This window comes from Papio anubis, chromosome 19 (assembly GCF_008728515.1).
Source record: "Papio anubis isolate 15944 chromosome 19, Panubis1.0, whole genome shotgun sequence".
Taxonomy (NCBI): Eukaryota; Metazoa; Chordata; class Mammalia; order Primates; family Cercopithecidae; genus Papio; species Papio anubis.
Window position 1 is genome coordinate 53,878,874 of NC_044994.1, and position 16,281 is coordinate 53,895,154.

The 16,281-nt window shown below is 38.8% G+C and overlaps 1 long non-coding RNA gene across 3 annotated transcripts in view; it reads right to left on the reverse strand.

Moving 5' to 3' along the window:
- The window catches only part of LOC103879776, a 68,582-nt gene extending 57,688 nt beyond the window's left edge, over positions 1-10,894 (reverse strand). For 2 of the 3 annotated variants that reach the window (XR_002518732.2, XR_002518731.2), the window contains exon 1: positions 1,891-3,334. This is a non-coding gene — a long non-coding RNA (uncharacterized LOC103879776). Of the gene's footprint in view, positions 1-1,890; positions 3,335-4,098 lie in introns of those variants that run through there. The other variant, XR_004180095.1, reaches the window with a different exon arrangement.
- Positions 10,895-16,281: the final 5,387 nt, after the last annotated feature.

A 16,281-nucleotide genomic window follows, 5' to 3' on the forward strand; every position in this document is an offset into this window, starting at 1 on the left:
AAACCTATTTTTTCTTAGCAACTGTGATGTTTAAAAATCTAAGTACACTTAATATCAAAATAGAGTACTCTTAGCTAGATATAGATAAGCATAAGAGCAAAAGAGAAGTGAGTTTAGAAATCAAAGGACACCAAATAAAAATAACATTAAAAATACAAAGGCTAGAAACACATCTTAAACATCTCATTCATATGTGTAGTTTTGCATGTTAGAGAGATTATTAATATTTTTATAAAAATAATACTACTAAATTCTAGCAAATCAAAAGTGTTTAAAATACAGAAAGGTTGAATAGAGGACTTCTGGTTGAGAAATATGCAGCTTTTTTATTTGAAAATGCTCAGTAATGCATCGGTTGATTGAAATTGCTAATCAAGGTAAAAGATGTATGATTCAAGCAATTATAGAGCAAATATAGTTTCTTATTTTCAAGACACACAGTGGATGTCTAAACAGGATTTTAATAAACCTTCTGAAATACTTTACAGCTTAGATGCTTTCAATTACTTACTATTTCTTCTTTTTTCCTTCTTTTTTTCTTTTCTTTTTTCCCTTCATCTCTATTACATGACTAGCTAGCTGTAACTATAACAATATGTTCCAGATTTTCTCTTACTTCTTTCATATGCTATAACCAGTAAGTGTTTGGTACAAGAATAAATAAGTGATGGATGAATGGACAGTAGATGGATGGATAGATGAGTAAACAGATGAATAAATAAGCAAATGAATGAGTGCTGTCTTAGGTCAGGTGTTATGAGGTATAGATGAGAGATGGAGATTGGTATGTGAGGGATTATTGAAGACTGCTCTCACTTACAAAGGAGTGAGGGAAGTAAGATGGGTTGAGCAAGGAGCTAAACAGTGATGGTCTTAATAGAAGTCTCAGTAGTTTCCAGAGGGAGCTCTGGAGCTGGGATGGGACCACCCTTTAGAGTTGTTCCATGTTGAGGCAAATGACATGGGCTTTAAATCACACATTAACCAAGAGGGGAGGTGGCATAATTTTGGACAAGTCAGGTCCTTCTGTGGAGGGCAAATCTCAGAGAAAGTTTCAGCTGACAGGCGTTGGCGACCAACACTTCAGAGTTTGGGAGTGCTTTGGTCCTGAATGGGAATCAGGGTGGTGACCACAGCGCCCACTAGAGTACATTTATATGAATTTTTTTTTGAACTAGAGAGTTACCAGGGACTAATGAGTACCCTGGGGTTAGCTGCATCCCCAGTTTTCCAGGAGTAACTAAGTCATAGATGAACTAAATGCATGCCATTTAAAAGATGGTCTTGAGTTCATGTCCTTTGCAGGGACATAGATGAAGCTGGAAACCATCATTCTCAGCAAACTAACACAAGAACAGAAAACCAAACACTGCATGCTCTCATTCATAAGTGGGAGTTGAACAATGAGAACACATGGACATAGGGAGGGGAACATCACACCCTGGGGCCTGTTGGGGGATTGGGGGGTAAGGGAGGAATAGCATTAGGAGAAATACCTAATATAGATGACAGATTGGTGGGTGCAGCAAACCACCATGGCACGTGTATACCTAGGTAAAAAACCTGCACGTTCTGCACAGAACTTAAAGTACAATAAAAAAAAATTTTTTTTAAAGATAGTCTTAAAAGCTACCAGTCTATATCATGAAACAAGGCTCAAGGTCCAACATGTGCACCTGAGACCCAATGAATATAAAACAAATAACATTACCACTCTCCACTTGACTTTGATAAGAGCTTGGCAATTTAAGGTTATATTTCTGCCAAAGGTCTGTATGAAGCAGTTTTGTGCTGATGACTGCGGGCAGATACACACACTGTAGACAAACTATAAAAGAGTAAGACAGAGGTTCACAGATGGGCACTGAAGAATCGCACCAAGCCTCTCACCTGGATGACGGACAAGAAATGCCATGGATAAAATCAGGATTTTTCTTAGGAAACACTCCTAGATCCACTCTCCTTCTTGAGTGACTAATCAATTAAACACTTAAATTCTGAACATGGTCAGATGGTTTTAGTCTGAAAAAGAAAATGCATCTTGTAAACCCACATAATGGTGGATGTAATAATGAAGACACAAATAATAGAGTCACATTATTAGCTTTCTTGCCTACATCACTGCTTGCTATTGATGATTTGAAGATATGGCTCATCAGTGTTTCCAGATTCTAAAGATTATGTGCCATCAATAAAGCAAGCACTCCTACTATGAATTAAACCATTATATGTGTTTCTAATAATAATAAAAATGTAATTTCAATTTTTAAACAGCACTTTATAAATCATTACAGTTCTAAGTAATCAAACAGTAAAAATCCACCAATGGCCTCGAGTCTCGTCACATCTCTCTACAACAGTGAGGTTCCAATCGACACTCAAAAACTACTGCAGGCTGAAAGGGAGAGTCTGCATCTTAGCTGCCAGAGGCTCCTTTGATTTGAACCCAAGCTTTAGTTCACTCCAGGCTACAAGAAGCAGTGCCTCTCCAAGACAGAAAATAGATATTTTACAACTTGTATCGCTGAAGAAGGTCAAACCCACCCTGTACATCCCAAAGTCATCAACACAATTAAAGGGAGAATGGGGTGGGGAGGAGAAGGAGGAACAGAAAGTTAAATTTCACAGATCTATGTATGGGTTAGATCTTGTACCAATCACTTTATTATAACTACACTATTCCTAGAGACACCTCTATTGATGGGAATTTGTCCTAATACAAAAGCCTTCTTAATACCTGAAAAAAAATCCATCATTCACTACCTGTGAGCAGATGAATTCAGCCCAGAGATGAGTCTGCATGAATTATACCTAAAGTTCCCGTTAGGAATCTTTTTCACAGGCAGTAATGTCTCATCATATGTAACTTTGTGGGAAAATGAAAGTACACAGAGTTACTTGGTATGCAAAGCAGGCCCCAACCTACTGTCATGAAGGGGTGATTTGTGAGGTGACACTTCTTCTCCTTGCACTTCAATTTCTCCTAATTACTACAAATTTTACAGGAGCCTAAAATGACTTAAGTCTAGATTTTCAGTCCAACACTATTGTGGTCTATTCATCAACCAGTTACCACGATTATTATATGTGGGAAAATATTATCCCTAAATGGTTTCCATGTTCCTGTGTTATCAAAGTGATAACTCCAATGGCTAACTCCTTCCCTTTTCAGGTGATCCTTGCTTGGTATAATGATCAAATGTAGAAATAAGGTCATTGCAGAAATAAAATCATAATTAGGAAATATTTTCATTAAAATTAATTTCAATACCAGAATTTTATGTAAAAATCTAAAATGTAATGATTTACTTTTATAGTCACTAAAAAGAATGACAATAAACTAAACTTAATGATAATAATTTTATGTAAAACTTTAGACTATCAGAAATTATTTTGCTTTCTAAAATTGCCTATTTTATAATATTTAACATTCAAAAAAGGTAGATAATTCACATTTGACTACAATAAAATTCTTCTAAAATACTTTTGTAATCTAACATCACCTCAAATAAGTTATTGAAGATAAATGCTACTGAGAATTTAAAATAAATGACTGAAAAAGACAAAATTGGTGTAAATGTCTTTTATCCTTAAGATAGTCTATCTAGCCATGTAATTTTTTTCTGTTTTAAAATGCAGTAATAATTAAAGCTTGGTGAAGGTCCCTAGTTTCCAAAATTGATTCTTCAAAAAATGCTGTAAAGGTTTAACATTACTGGCAACAGAGAGGGCAACTGATGGAGTTATTTTTTAGTAGTTCCCTTATGAAACAAGTCAAATATAAATGTTATGGGTTTATGAATTCAATATATCTCTGAGTCTGTTGACTTTAAAAAGTCTTTTCCTAACAGATGGTAATCACTTATTACTTGTGTCTAACAGACAAACAAAATAAACAGTTGTCCACTTATTTGCTTAATTTAGAAGCACCTAACTCACCAACAGTGGAATTATATTTTGAAAGAATGATCGTGAGCTCCTTACTTCAAGGATGGTGCTGCAATAGTTCTTCATGGAAAGTTCAGTTTAGTGTAGTGGTCACAAGGGTGGACGAAGCAACCCATCTTCATAGATTTGAACCTCATCTTAGTCACTTACCTTTAAAATGCTATTTCAACTCTCTTGGCCTCAGTTTTCTCATCTGTAACATGGGATAATAATGGAAATTTCTGTGTAAAGTTGCGAAGATTAAATGCATGAATACACATCATGCCCTCAGAACAGCCCTTTGTAATCAAGAGCTACTTTACATGCTATTTTAAATCAAAAAATAATAATAAGTTTCTACTTTAGTGCATCTGAATTTAAAACTTAGAATATAAACTACTTTGCATATAAAATCATTGACTTTATTTTAAATGTATACAACATTATTGCCTAATATTTAGCAAGAACCAAGTAAGAAATGACTCAATTCTGAATCTATTCTGAGGCTGTTCTTAGGTTCCAGTAACTATGATCATGCCCAATATGTTACATGTAAGATTCAGTCTTTTACCCCGGTTTTAGTCATCGAGCCTCTGACTTGTTCCTCTAGGTCTGAGTCGCTTCTTTCAGTTTGATCCAGAACACCCTCTTGTCCCCTCAGGCCTCCTGCTCAGGAAAACCTTGTTGCTGATCAGTCCTTCTAGCTCATTTTTAACTCCTTCCTGACACTCTCAGTTTGTTTCTTCTGGCATTAACCCATCGCTTCAATCATTAAATGTTTAGTTAGCATTTACTATGTTAAATAAACTGGTTTAGACTTGGTGGTACAGAAAAGCAGCAGCAGACACACGGAGTCATACTTTCTTCTGCAGGGTTTTGCCATCCTAACTAGATACCCACTAGGTACTACCACCAGACATTCCTTCTTGAACTGGTTGCCTGGAATTGCTTGTTTCTACAGCATGTCTTAATGCATCTGTGAGACAGACTTGCTACAATTTATTCAAGAAGTCAAAGCCTTCTTTGATCCGGAAGAAAATCAGCCACAGACTTCATGGAAAGTCAGTGAACATGAAAGGATAAATGTGGCCTTCTACTTAGCATCTAGGCTACTCAGAATTCCAAGCATTTGGGACCAGGCCATTGGCTATTTAAACAAGAATGTAATCTGCTCACCAGCCTACTGGCACTGAATCACTCCAAGCCTCCACATGTATCCATTGTTCCTCCTCTGCTCAGCAGAACTGCATGCATACAGAGCACTGCTTACATGGTGCCTTCACCCATCTGCCTTTTCCTGAATCCCAAGCCCAACACTGCCACCTGGATTCAAAGGCTACCACCATAATCCAGGACTATGCGTACCCACACACATGTGCCTCAGGAAGCTGGGCACCTGTCCCCCGAACCCAACTTTACAGAGACACGGGGTTCAGAAGAAGGGGCCCAGATAAAGGGAAATCCATCCATGTCACTGCAGTCACCCTGAGGAAGGGGACTTTCCTTTAGGGAGCCCTTATTTCCCAAAATACACAAAAATCCAGCAGAGAAATGCTATGCATCCCTCTGGTAGTCAGCGTGTGAGAGAAGATGCAGCGGGTAGGAAACCAGCTTTTGTTGGAGACATGCCAATGTGCAGGGCATCACAATGGATGTGATTCATATCCAATCTCACTTAACTCTTGAAGATGCCTTGAATTAGTTTTATCAAGCCCATTTCATTGATGAAGAAATAGATTCAGAGAAGTAAGCAGTTTAGTAGATCACGTTGAGCCTGTGTAGCACAGCTGGGAGTCTTTCGATGACATAAGGCCACCCTTCCTAGAAGGGTACAGCCACAGAGCCTCTGTGGGGCAACCTTCGTAAAGAGGAGTCAGTGATCAACTTCAGGTGCTGAATGAAGCCAGAAGGACCTTTGACAGCTTAAAAAGAAAAAAAAAAAGCAAAACAAACCTAGGAGCTTCTGGGCAATGAGTCGTTATCAGCTTCCACATGAGCCTGCCAGTACTCATGACACAAATTTGGTACTACCTGGCTGGAAGGAATATAAATTGTAGGATCTGGGTATGCCCCAGCCTCTCTGCTATCTCCCAGTGAGCGTACACCAGTCTTAGAACCATTTTCCTCTTCATCTCGCGAGTAGCATTGACTCTTAATTCTGTTCCAAAAGTAGTAACCCTTCAAGTTTACGTGTGCATTTATTAATTGAACAAATACGTTTTGAACCATCAAAGGAGTTCTTGGGCCTTAGACATGAGATCAACGAGACTGGATCATTATCCCTAAAATGTTCACATTCCAGTAATGGAGACAAGTAGTTGAAGAGGTAGCTCAACATAATTTGCCAAGTACTGTAAGAGGTATTACAAAAGAAGTGTGAGCTGAGGGGTTTTGTGGGATCAGAGGAGAAAGGGGTTTAGATTCACCAACGTTTCCCTGACAAGGCAACACCCAAGCTATATGTGAAGGATGAATGATATATATGATTATTAATTTATGTCTCTGGATGTGGTTTACAATCCGGGTGATCAGAGATAAACTCCAAGCCAAGTGGGGAATTTTTCTTTACAAATGTTTATAACATAATAACATACTTCTTATCTTGAACTAAATGGAGCTACTGGTGTTTTTCTTCTGGCGTTTTTAATTTTTATCCCAAATCCTTCAGCATACTCACCAAACGCTATAACTCTGGCTCAGGTAGCATTTGGAATATCAACCTCATGAGCCCACACAAATTTAATCTAGGCCCCAGTTTGGCACACTAGTTCTTAACTCTAGTGCATATTTAAGTAGCATTCTCAATGCTAAATAAAAATAAAAAAGTGTCTTTTATCTTGGTTTGAAACTTTAAAAACAGACTGGCAAATATTCCCTGGATAAAAGATAAATATTTCAAGTGTCAGGACAGCAAATGCAAAGCTTTAACACTAAAACCTATCTGATTAATGCTAAGAGTCTTTAAGAGGTTCTTGGTGGGGCAGCTGTAGGGTATGTACTATCTGCAGGTCCTCGAGGTAGAAGCCAGACCTCAGAATGCTCTAAAGACTGAGTGATAACAGTTTCAAATCACCATGAAGCTTTCCTGCAAGGCAAGGTAAATCCTTCCATGAAGAAAATATATGCAGATTTAGCTAGTTTCCAAATGGAAAGATGAGCTGCAGAGCTTTATACCGTTTGGAGGTTAAATTTGCCCAGTGGGAAGACCAGTTAAGGAGAATTACAGTAGTTTAGGCTTGAAAAAATAAAAAAAAAGAAAAGCAATGAATCAATGCTCCTAGATTGAGAGCAGTGCTCTTAGGCTTAATGTTATAGTAAGTTATTTTTCCTCTAGAAGAAAAGAAATGTTTTAAATTATATTATTATTGCAATTCATAAATAAGAATATGGCACTGAGTTATTTTAATCTGACACTGATGCTACCAATAATTACAGTTTTCCATTTCAGCAGACGGGTGCTACTATAAGAGGCAAGAAAAAAGCAAGTATAAATAATATCAACATATCTATGTTTTGACCATCAAGACTATTTTTAAAAGGAGTTAATAAGAAATAAAATGAATCTAGTCAGCAAACATTCTGATGTTCTGTCTAGTTAAAGGCAATATTGATACTATTCGATATATATGTTACACAGCATGTAATACAGACAGTCCCCAGCTTACAATGGTTCAACTTACAATTTTTTGACTGTACAGTAGTGCAAAACTGTTGCACTTCCAATGTAATGTCCAGTATTCAATATTCCATAAACCCATTGTAAACTAAAAATATCCTAAGGCAAAAATGCATTCAATACCCCTATCCTACCATAGCCTATCTAGGCTAGCCTAATAACTTAGATAGGCTACGGTAGGATAGGGGTATTGAATGCATTTTTGCCTTAGGATGTTTTTAATTTACAATGGGTTTATCAGGACATAACCCCACCATAAGTCAAAGAGCATCTGTATTCTCATTTCTAGAATAATGGTACCCTAGGAAGAGCCTGGTCTTGCTTTTTGTCATGGTGGTGGTTTTATGGTTTTGTTTTAGTTTTTACCTGATGGCATGTATTTGGAGAGGAACAAAGAAAAAAGAACAAAAAACCTGATGGGTTCAACAAAGTCCAAAACCAGTACCTTCAGGGTTCGACCTGACATTGAGAGCAAAGCTTCTAATCAAGCCAAAAATTTCCAGTTGAGGTCAAAGTCAGTTCAGTTTAAAAAATGTTAAGGAATGTTCTTGTTCCATTGTTTAGCATCCCAGTTTTTTAAATCATACAGTAAGTAACTAATTTCTACAGATATTGAAGACATTTAAGTAAAACCTAACTGAGCTCTTATCTTGAAACCTATGCCACAGGATCAAGTAGTTTGGCTTGCAGATTTTGTACAAAATTAGTGTCAGAGGATACTTTGAATATGCTTTAAAACTAGCCTGTTCAAAGTCCAGAAGCTTCCATATCCAAAACACTCACTATGCCTTTGTAGATCATTTTTATCCATTTTTCAAAGAAATAAATGCTATCAGATATCAGAAGGATGATTCATCCTCAATAATGTAAATGTGATCAATCTTTGACTCCATCCCAGTAACTGGAAGATTAAACATATATGGTTCATCACTTTCTTTAGCACAGTAGAGATAATTCAAGGAAGAAGGATAATAATGGAGGCATGCAATACTTCTGTCAGAGCGGAGAAGGGAATCAGGAGAGGGCTCAAAGACAGCTTAGAATAGTTTGCTCTCTTGATATCAATCATTGATGTCACTATGGAAAAAAAAAGAACAATCCTGATGTAAATATGTCACCAAAAAGCATTGCCAAACATCCCCAACTTTGCTGCATTCACTGTGGATGAAAGAAGCCTCTTTAGAAACGGAATACAAGAAATTCCACTCTAAAAACAAGGTTTGAAACTAAAATATCTGTTCCTGGTCTCAAATGTGGTACATCACAGCTCTATTCAGCCATGAATCCCCAGTGTCCAGGCCAGCAGTAATAGACATAAAATAAATGTTTATGAATAAATGAGTGAACTACTGATAGGCTAAATGCATCTAACTATGTGAAAGCAAACAACAGTTACACAATTATAAAGCAACTAACAAAAGCCTGGAATGTTTTTCTTTCCAGTTGCCCTTACAGTTGCCCACTCTGGCTTTTCCTTTATATGCTAACTGTTCCAGTCCTTAATTTCTCCTTCTGGAAACTGGGGCAAACCTATTGTATCAGAGATGCTCATGACCAAAACAAACAAATGACAACAACAACAACAAACCAAGTAGGCTCTGTTACCTACTAAAAACATAGCCAGAAACCTGGAAAGGCTTTTCAGCAGACAGAAAGCACAACTGCAGATGTGCCTGGATACCAAAATACTAAATCCTAAAAGAATTTTTAAGTTTCTATGTTATTTAAATGTATATATTATCTCTTTATATACTATGTGAGTATATATCATAGTCAAGTGTATATATATATCATATAATACACAATATATAGTTAGTTAAGTACACATAGTTAAATGTAACTATATACCATATATATATATATATAAATTGCTTTCTACATAATCCCTAAATATGAGGTCCCACGAGTGTATCCAATGTCTTTGGAAGATTAGAATTCCAGCAGGTCCACTCCCCGGATATACTATGCAGTTTCTTCAGCTCAGGTCTTGCCATTTCCTCACGGTTCTGTCGAGAAGTGACTCCTGCTCTTAGAACTCACAGATGTCTCCCATTTACCCACTTTTATCTCCCTTCCTCTCTTACTACCCTCCACAGAATACCCCTCTTGATCCTCCTTCTTAGAGATATGCAGCATCATTTCTTCAAAGAGCTTTGGCATCTCGAAAAATAAGAAGAGCCTTTGGTTTCAAGCAGTTTCTGTTTTCTGTTCACTCACTTTAAGCTGTTCCTGAGGTAAGAAACTATAAGGTCTTGATACCTGTCTGAAAAGGTAGGAAGGAAAAATGTGGAGAGAAAAAAAGAAATATTTCAATAGCAGTCACAACTTTTCTGCTTTTATTATCTCTAAAACAACACCTTAGCCCACGTTCACCAAAATCATTCATTCATTCATTCATTCAACAAGCATTGATTAAGACCTTCCTGTGTACTCAGCACTTGGAGGAAGTGTTCCATGTGCATAATGCCAACATGGTTCCTGCTCTCTTAAGAGTTTACCATCTAGTTACAGAGACCAAATGACAGGTAAATGAAGACAGGGTAAAAGCGCTGATATAGGGAACTCAGGGCAAAAGAGGGGACAGCAAATCCCAGGCATAGGGCCTGGAGCCAATGAAGGTTTCCCAAATAAGTGACATCTAAGGAAAGCATGAAAGAAGAGTGAGGATCAACCAGGAAAATGAAGGTGGGAGGAGAGAGAGAGGAAATGAAGGAAGGAAGATTTCAAGCTTTGAAAAATAGCCTGTGCACACATTCAGAAAGTGGAAAAAAAAAAAAAAAAAAAGCATCCAAAGATCTAGAAGACAGTCCAATCAGTCCAATATGTCTGGAGAAGAGAAACCCAAATATGTCGCTGATAAGCAGGTGTCAAATCCAGAAAGGTCTTCAGCTTGTTAAAGAGTTTAGGTTTCCTACTACGGGCAATGTGAGCTTTAAGGGGTTTTAAGCAAGAAAAAAACGGCACCTTAGCTGTGGTGTAGAGAACCTAGAATCAGGGAGTCTGGTGTAAAATCAGTTTCAGTTGTCCAGGTGAGAGATGATGGAGCATAAACTAGAGTAGTGGCAGTAGAGACGTCAGGAAGGAGAGGAATTTGAGAGAAATAGAAGAGAGATCCAACAAATCTAGGAGCAAATCTGGGTGTTTGCACTGAGAGGAGAGGTGTCAAGGATTAATCCATCCACTTAATAAAAATGTCCTGAGGCTGGGCGTGGTGGCTCACACCTGTAATCCCAGCACTTTGGGAGGCCAAGGCGGGCGGCCCACTTGAGCTCAGGAGTTTGTGACCAGCCTGGTCAACACGGTGAATCCTTGTCTCTACTAAAAATACAAAAAAATTAGCCGGGCGTGGTAGCAGGCGCCTGTTATCCCAGCTACTTGGGAGGCTGAGGCAGGAGAATGACTTGAACATGGGAGGCGGAGGTTGCAGTGAGCCAAGATCGTGCCACTGCACTCCAGCCTGGACGACAGAGGGACACTCCATCTCAAAAAAAAAAAAAAAATGTCCTGAGTCCCTTCTACATACAAGCACTGTTCTAAGTGCCAAGAACACAAGGACGACCAGGAAAGTCACACTTCCTAAGGTGAAAATATAGAGAGAATCACAAACTAAACCTGTAGCCACCAAAACAAAATTATAATTAAAATCATATCAAGAGCTATGAAGAAAAATAAAGATAAAGAATACGGTAAGAGAGCATAATGGGGAACTTGTCGAGATTAGAAGGTTAAGGAAGACTTCTCTGAAGTTGTAACCTTGAAGCTAATTCCTGAAGTGCTGAGCCAAGAGACAAATAGAGGAGTGTCCAAGGCAGAAGAAAGAATGTGAAGAGAAGCAGCAGTATTTATTAAGAAATATTCAAAAGGAGTATCCATAGGCCTTGTGACCAATGGGGTGTGTGGACCAAGGGAGAAGGATGCCTAAGGGATCATTCCCAGATCTCAGACATGAACAACTAAGGGGCAGCCCCAGATAACAATGAGCTCTTTCAGCACAATCTCTTTCTTCATAACAAACTGCCAAGCACTAGGCATCAAACATTTTTTCTGTGTGAGATGTGGTGACACAACTCACTGTCTTCAGACAGGCTGGCCAGACTCAAAGTCAGAAAAAAATGGGTATAAACTATTTTTTTCAGCCAGGCACAGTGGTTCATGCCTGTAATCCCAGCACTTTGGGAGGCCGAGGTGGATGGATCACTTGAGGTCAGGAGTTTGAGATCTGCCTGGTCAACATGGCAAAACCCGATGTCTACTAAAAAAAAAAAAAATACAAAAATTAGCCAGGTGTAGTGGTACACACCTGTAAATCCCAGCTATTCAGGAGGCTGGGGCAGGAGAATCGCATGAACCCAAGAGGTGGAGGTAGCAGTAAGCTTAGATTGTGCCACTGCACTCCAGCCTGGGTGACAGAGCAAGACTCCATCTCAATAAATAAATAAATAAATAAGTAAATAAATAAATACTCTTTTTGTCTTCATACAGAGAATCCACCCCTCCTCTTTGCAGCTTTTCTCCTGAGTATGACCATGTCACCTTCTTGAGTCTCTACAAAGACCAAGGCCTTCAACTGAGTTGTAGGCACTGCTCTGCTAAGCCCCAGTTGAGAATGATTCTGATTAATTAGTAATGGCCAGGAAGGTTCTAGCCCTTTCAGATGACTGGTTTACACTTCAAAGGGAATATTTCATGCCTTAAGCTACTACTGATTTTCACACATTTTAAACAGTAGAATCATTTTATCAAACTTACAAATTTATTCTTACAAAGAAGCTCAGCCAAGAGACAAATGAAAAGGGAGCGGTTCTGGAGGAAGCTGGGGCAGAGGGTCCTGAGCCTCACCCATCGTTCTCCTCACCTCCTTGCCTCTCCCAAGTTATCCCTGTAGAATTTAGAGCTTTTGCCCCAATTCAAGGTTAAGTTGGGGGAAAACAGCAGAAATCTGGGATCAAGTAAGAAACAGGTCTTCTCAAATCATAATATGAAAGCTAGCAAAAAATAAAAGGAAAGTAAACCCAACAATTCTTATGATACTTTTCTTTTTATAAAAATGATGTCTTAACTATCCATTACAGTATGCGCGAAATGAAAACAGAACAGGCAAATCATCTGTCAGGGCTTGGCAAGAAGCAGATGGGACTCTCAGGCTGGGTCATTTGAGGGAAGTTGAGTAAATGCATACACCCATGTGAGAGGCACAGGAATAACAGTGAATCCCATTAAAGCAGGCTGGAGTGATCATCTGTGGGATATGAGGAGAGGCCCAGTTAGGAACAGGTTCCCTAACTCAGGGAGCAGCCAGCCTGGGTGCCTCCTTAGGAAAAAGGCTGAGGAAAATGCTGTTACCTTACTCAGATTTAACTGTGACCTCCTGTACCCAAAAGCCAGAAAACAAGGAAACCCGTTGAGACATACCCTCAGAGCTGAGTGAAAAAGGGTAGAAACTAAATCTGGAGCAAGAAACAGGAAATACGCAGCACAGGCAATTAACATGACTTGTAGGTGCATGAATATTTTAATATAATTTGAATACTTGGATTACAGTAAAACATCACAGCATGCGACATTATATAAAATAGCAATTCGTATAGTGTTAAGTTCAGGAAAATGATGTAAGCTCATAAATGCTAAAAATAATACCTGTGACATCATGGGGCAATTATTTGGGTTTTTAAATATTTCTCCCTGGGGCATGTAAGAAAAATTTGTTTGACCTTTAGTTAAAGACCATCTCAGGCAGAGAATTGATTGCATCTGCCCTCCAAGGTGATCATAAAGACAATCTCACAGCACAATTGCTACAGAGAAGCTTTTTCCTCAGGTTTTTCTTCGAATGATATGGTAAAAATATTTAGGTGACAGCATCATGGCCAAATGCCTCCGAAACCTGCCCTCCAAATTTTGAGGGAGTTAGTACTTAAACTGCTTTGTGAATGTCTTTATTTCGCCACTGTGCTTGGGGACCAGCACTCACATACATGTTTGATTGGCATGCTAACCAGACACAGGATGAATGCAATTAAAGTATGCCTTATTTTTCCTTTTCTAAAGTTTCTTTGGATAGGCTGCAGGTAAACTGGGGTAACTCGGATATTTTCCACCGGTAACACTCTGACCGAGGCTCCCTTCTCCTGGTGTCTCTCCACTGCACTAACAGGCTCTCACTGGAATCTCCTGCCTGACAGTCTTCCCTACCAGGACCTGCTAAGGCTTCAGGAAGGTCACTCTCCTCCCAGAAGGGACCAAAATGGAGTCTTCAGGGAACACTCCCATGGCAAAAGGGAGTTAACCCTAGGTCTCTCCTTTCTCTCTCCCCACCCTACCCCGCCCACGGCCCATGCCTCCCTTTCTCCTCAGCTCTCTCTCTCTTCCCCCCTGCTCCTCCCACCACAGGCCATGCTGTTTTAGCTTTCACTAAGTGAAATCAGGCACCAGACCCCACTGTCCCCAGCTCCAGGAAACTGGGCTTTTCAAGAGGTCCTTCCCAGCTCTCCACTTGCAGTACAGGAAAGCAGTCAGACTAGACTCTCCAATGAGGTCCACGCAGGAAGGCATCTCTCTCTTTTGTGAATTTCTGAGCCATCTCACCAGTTCTCAGTCACTGACATTGAAATTTCCTCTTGGAGTTTGGCATCTCACTTTTAAATTTCACATCTATTCTATTTCAGTGTCTTGGACAAGATTTAAAAGTTAACATTCTATTATACATTCATATGTACATTCATATACACATCCATATTCGATTTTATACTTTATACATTTAGAGCTTTGAGGTTTTGATGGTTCAACTCTGGGACTCCACTAACTACGAAGAAACCTGATTGCTGTCTGATGGAAGCTTTCATACAGTAAATAGGAGCAAGTCTAAAACTTACCTACCTATTTATCTATCATTTTGTATGGATGGAATTTAAAGATGGCTGTAAATATGCAATAACATATTTTAATGGAAGACATTAGGAAAAACATTAACTGATTTTATATAATCCCTTGAGTTGGGCTGCATTTTATTTAATGACTGGAATGTAAATAATTAAATAGGTGATTATTCTGTACCACTGATTCTTCTGCATATATAAAAATCACATGGGGCCCATTAAAATTAAGATTCCTTGGAATGTCTCCAGCCTTCTCCATTTTATTAAGGTGATTCTGATGCATAGGTTAAAAAAAATACATTTGAGAAATTTCTCTATATCCTGATGATATGCAAACCCTAATACAACTGTAGGTACATTCGGGCCTGACACAGGGACATCTACTTTCATATACCTAAAAGATGCCCTTTCACGAGCCTCAGTCAGCATCCTGACCAGTTAATCAAGAAGATTATTTAAAGCTGAAATCACAAAAACAACTGAAAAAATCCACATCTCTCTTTAACTTCAAATACAACATTTACTTATTCACCAGTCTTTATGGGGCTATCTTTTATTTTAGCATACTTCTTCCGGTTATTCTAAAAGACCATTCTTTCCCAAGCTACACTCCAAATGTATTCCCTGCAATTCCGTTTGGGTTTCTTTAAAGTGGAGTCAGAACCTAAATACAAACTCAATGCAAATCCTTTTTTTTTTTTTTTTTTTTTTAAATTTTTGTTTTTGAGACAGAGTCTTACTCTGTCACCCAGGCGGGAGTGCTGTGGCACAATCTCAGCTCATTGCAATCTCTGCCTGCTGGGTTCAGTGATTCTTCTGCCTCGGCCTGCCAAGTAGGTGGGATTACAGGTGCGCACTGCCAAGCCTGGCTAATTTTGTATTTTTAGTAGAGATGGGGTTTCACCATGTTGGCCAGGCTGGTCTCAAACTCCTGACCTCAAGTGATCCACCCGCCTTGGCCTCCCAAAGTGCTGGGATTACAGGCATGAGCCACCATGCCTGGCCCATTTCTTGACTTCTATTATTTCATTCTAGTATTTTATAGCTATATAAAATACATAAAATTATAGTACACACCTAGTTTTACAGCAATACATTTTAGTTACTCACCTCAAGTATCTTCAAAACACTCAGCTTAGTTTTCTTAAAAATAAAATCCAAAATCCCTGTTTCTTTATTGAATTCATAGGGCACTAGTTAGGGTAGGTTCAATCAGGTTAAATGACAGCAATAACAAGAGTAGCACAAGTTTGGGTAAGAAAACCACTGACTTGGTAAGAATATGACTCACCTGTGGGGAGCAGAAGTGCAGGGTTGCACGAGAGTAGGAGTTGGCAAATGTTTTCTTAAAGAGCCATATCATAAATCCTTTATTCTGTCAACCACTCAACTCTCCTTTGTGACATAAAAGGAGCCGTAGGCTATAAGTAAACGAATGGGTGTGGCTGTGTTCCAATAAACCATTTTGTTATAAAAAATAAGCAGCTGGCCCATAAATATGAGTTGGACAACACTTGGACTAGATCAATGGATCTCATGCATTAATTAGTGTGCATCAAAGTCAACCAGCATTTCTAATTTGGTAGGTATAGGGTGAGGCCTGAGAACTTGCACTTCTAACAAATCCCCAAGTGATGCTGATTCTGCAGGTGCTGGTCCAGGGATCACTCTTTGAGAACCACCAGACTTGACTTTAACTGATTGGCTGTAGATGCCCAGTGAGCTGCGAGCAATGGTTTGTATATTTAATGAAGGTGTTTTATCCCAGGCTCCCTTGAAAACTAAGCCCTAAGAAAAACGTAT